A 4,080-nucleotide genomic window follows, 5' to 3' on the forward strand; every position below is an offset into this window, starting at 1 on the left:
CTGCCTGTGTGTGTCACGGTCACCCTTGCCAATGTGCATTTCTAAAGGGCCCCTTCACTCATTTGTGTTTTAAATAATTTGCTGCAGGGCGCATGTGCTTTCCAGAGAGAGACAGTCGGAAGGAAAGTGAGAAGGAAGGTGGCGTGGCTCCCCTGGGGGATGGCCACCCCGCAGTCCCTTCTCCTCCATTCTCCTCTAAGAGTTTTGAGCACCCACACATATGCACCTGGCGTGATTTTCAAGCTGCCAGGCCTGGGACTTGAACCACAGTCGGCTGACCACCCCCCTGCTGGCCCTTGACATGACCACCCTAGAGAAGCAGGAGGACGAAGCACCGTGGTGCTCCCCTAGTTCAGACGACCGAGCAGACCCCTGGTGCAGCGGGACCAGGCAAGGGCGGGGTCCTCCCATCACACAGCGGCCGTGTGTAACCGGGAGGAGCCCCAGGCGCTGGTCGTGTGTGGCAGCAGCCCCTGAGAGCTCTGCCGCACGCGCTCTGCTGCACCTGGACCTCAACGAATCCCCAGTGCCCACACGGCCGCCCTCGCTCAGCATTGCGTTCCTCCCGCTTGCTTTGGGGTGAGGCCGCCGGACGCATGTGACACGCAGCTCATGGACTACATGGTGACTGTCCCTTCTGGGGGCTCCCAGTCAAGGGAGGCCGTAAGCAGTTAAGTTCTGGGGAGGCAAATTATACTTGGGTGTTTGTTGTTGTTAATTTGCCAGAAGGTGTGCACACTCTCCAGAGAGAGGGAGACAGACAGAGAGACAGAGAGAGGGAGAAAGCACCCCCAGGGGGCATGGTCCCGCCGCAATCCCGCCTCCTGCATTTCTCCACCCCAGCGGGATCAGGGGCACATGTGCACATCTCGGTGTGCTTCTTGGGCTGCTGCGTTAGGAGCTTGGCTGTGGGATTGGCTTGCTTGACCGCTGGGCCATGGGGCTGGGTTCTTTGAGAAAGGTTTTTGTGATAGGGCGCACACATTCGCCAGAGAGACAGAGAGCAAGAAATCACCCCGGGGATGGCCACGCCCAATCCCAGCTCCCCACTCTCCTCTTGGGACCTTGGGCACCATAGCCGGAGTGAGTTTGAAGCTGATGGGTTTGGGATTCCAACCGTGGCCCACCACGTGGGATCAGGGACGCAGCCACTACTCCGTCCGCTGGCCCGTCCCGGCGGTTTCTCACCGTGTCTGTAGCTCGGCAGCTGGGACCTCTCTTGCCTCGTCGGGAGCAGATCACACCCAGCTCCCCTCGTCATGGCGCCCACCGACACCATCTGGCACCCATCCGCCCACTCCCCGCCGGGTGCCGGTCCACCTTCAAAGCCAGCGGTGGTGGAGGGCCCTCTGTGTTGAATCCTCACCTTCTGGAAGAGCCTGCTCCTTTGAAGGGATCTGAAAGGAAGGGGGCGGTCCAGGCAGGAAATCGCCCATCGGAGGGCGGGAGCCGAGAGGCCAGAGCCCAGCCTGCGCTGGGGACCCAGCGTCACGGATGGCGCTAATGCTGTGCGGAGGGCCTGCCCGCTGGTCTGCCCCAGGGAGCCCAGGCTGCTTGCTACCCCGTCACCAGAAGGGTTCTGCACCGCCTTCCTCTTCGTCTCTCTCCCCTCTGCCTCTCCCCGTCTGTCTCTCCCCCGTCTGTCTCTCCTCTATCTCTCAGTCTCTCCCCTGTCTATCTCTCCCCCCTCCCCATCTGTCTCTCCCCAGTCTGTTTCTTCCCCTCTGTCTCTCCCCTGTCTCTTCCCTGTCTGTCTCTCCCCCTCCTGTCTCCCCCATGCTCCTGTTTCCCCGGCCCCTGGCGGCCCTCCCCTTCCCGGCAGCACACCAGTGTCCTCCAGGCCCCCTCCTCGAGGCCAAGGCGTGTGGGAAGCTGGGCGGCAGAGCCCCACAGAGAACCAGCCTCAGCAAATATTTACTGAGCGGCGCGTGTGCCAGGCCCAGGGCTGGAGGGCGGGACTGGGGCCGGAGGAGGCACGGGGGCTCCACAGGCTGGATTCCAACTGCCCGTCCTCCCGGTGGAGCAGGCGGGGGGCCTGGAACACGGGCACGAGGGCAGCGAGGATCAGGCAGCCTCAGTTCCCCTAAGCTCCCGCCGCACCCTGGCACCCCGATCGCCCTGTGGCTCCCACTGGCCTTGGGGCCTTGCCTTGGCCTGGATAGCGCCTGACCTGGAAACACCAGGTGCAATGAGGCCCTGCCCCCAGGTGTCCCACCGACATTTCTGGGACAAGCAGTAACTGAGACAGATATGAGACGTGGAGGGGAGGGCTCCTCAGCCCCAACTCCCAGGTAGCAGCCAGACCACCCCTCCCCAGGTGAGGCCTAACCCACCTGCTCTTCTGGGCTGCCTGGCGCCTGGTTGCAGGAGAGTGACAGAGAGAGAGGGTAACACCCACTCTCCCAAGATCCTGGCACGTGACCTCAGCCAGGGGTCAAGGTTAGCAGCATGCCGATAAGTCACTGATGACGTGCAGGCATGGAGGTGGTGGAGGTCACCAGGAGACACTAGTGGTCCTCGTCCCCTGGGTTCCATGGGAGACACCTGTGTGGTTCCCCTCCCCGGGGTTCCGTGAGCTAACAAGGCACCAGAACGCAAGGCGCAGACCAGAGATGGAGGAGGACAGCCGTCAGGTGCCACGGGGTACCCCAGCTGGGTCCTGGAGCAGAAAAAGGACATTAGCGAAGTCCAGACAGGGGGTTTGCAGTGGGGACCCGCTGGCTCCCGGGTCTGGACAGATGTGTCCTGAAACGGCAGGTGGGAGACTGGGGAGATGGGGCTGGGGGGCGGCAGGCTGGACTGCTCCCACCACGGCATCTTCTCTTCATCTAACATGGCTCTGAAAGAAGGCTTATTCCGAAAAGAAGCCAGGTGGGCTCGAGAGCGCTTGCGCCGGCCCCACCAGTCCACTCAGCAGACAGGACTGGAGAACCTGTCAAGTCAGGAGAGGGCTGTGCTTTTTAAGTGTACACATTTATCAGAGCTCATCAAAGGGTGACACATGAAACACGTGCATGTCATGGTATTTCAATTTCGCCAATGACGAGAAGCTTAAATACTTGATACCTTGTTACACTATGGGTGCTGAAGTGTTCAGGAGTAAATTATATTTGCAAGTTGCTTTGAAATGAACAAAAAGATGGATGTATGGGAACCAGCAGTTAGCGTAATGGCTATGTCGCTGGACTCCCACGTAGTTGACCGCGGTTCGTGTCCCGGACCCGGTGGCTTAAAACTCACACTGGGCGCGTGTGCATGCGTGCCCAAGATCCTGAGAGGAGAACGGAGAAGAAGGGATTGTGGCATGGCCATCCCCTCTGGGGGTGATTTCTCGCTTTCTGTCTCTCTGTCTTTCTCTGTCTGTCTGGTGAGCGCACAAGCCCTATAGCAAAAACCTCTAAAAAAAAGAGAGTTGGATGGAGGAGAATGGAGAATTGGATGGAGGATGGATGGGTGATGGAGGTGACTGGACAGATGGTGGGGTGGGGGGATGCGCAGATTGTGGAGGATGACGGACAGACGATGGGGACAGCTGATAGTGTACGGATGAAAGAGTGGAGAGGATTAACCACTGTGGAAAATACAGCGAGAAGCTAACTGTAAACTCTAGGGCCGGTTTCACAGGGGTTTACAATTCTTCCCACCTTCTCTAAGTTTTCACTTTTCATAATAACACGCTAGAAAGAACAAGGAGAGCCAAACGCTGCCGGCCTCTGTGGGTCCCTGCATGGCTCCCTGTCTCCCTTCGAGAACCAGAGTGTTCCTGAGTCTCCACTCAGTCTTGTACCTGCCCCCGCCCCGGCCTCTTCTCCTTCACGTCCTCCTTCCCTCCCTGTCTCCCTCCAGCCATGTCTGCCTCTCTGCCCCGGGACCTCTGGTCACGTCGCCATCTTGGAACCTCCGTGCCGGCTGTGCCCCCCCCCCTCCCGATCTTCCTGTCACTGTGCGGCTCTCTCCTTCGGCTCCTGCCTCTCTCCCGCTCACCGGAGCACCGCGCGGTCCCTGCTGAGATGCTTCATGGTTTACTTGTCCGCCACGATTTCCAGTCCGTCTCCTCCCACCGGAATGCAAGCCCGTGTG

The sequence above is a fragment of the Tupaia chinensis genome, unplaced genomic scaffold (genome assembly GCF_000334495.1).
Source record: "Tupaia chinensis unplaced genomic scaffold, TupChi_1.0 Scaffold000286_1, whole genome shotgun sequence".
NCBI classification, from domain to species: Eukaryota; Metazoa; Chordata; class Mammalia; order Scandentia; family Tupaiidae; genus Tupaia; species Tupaia belangeri.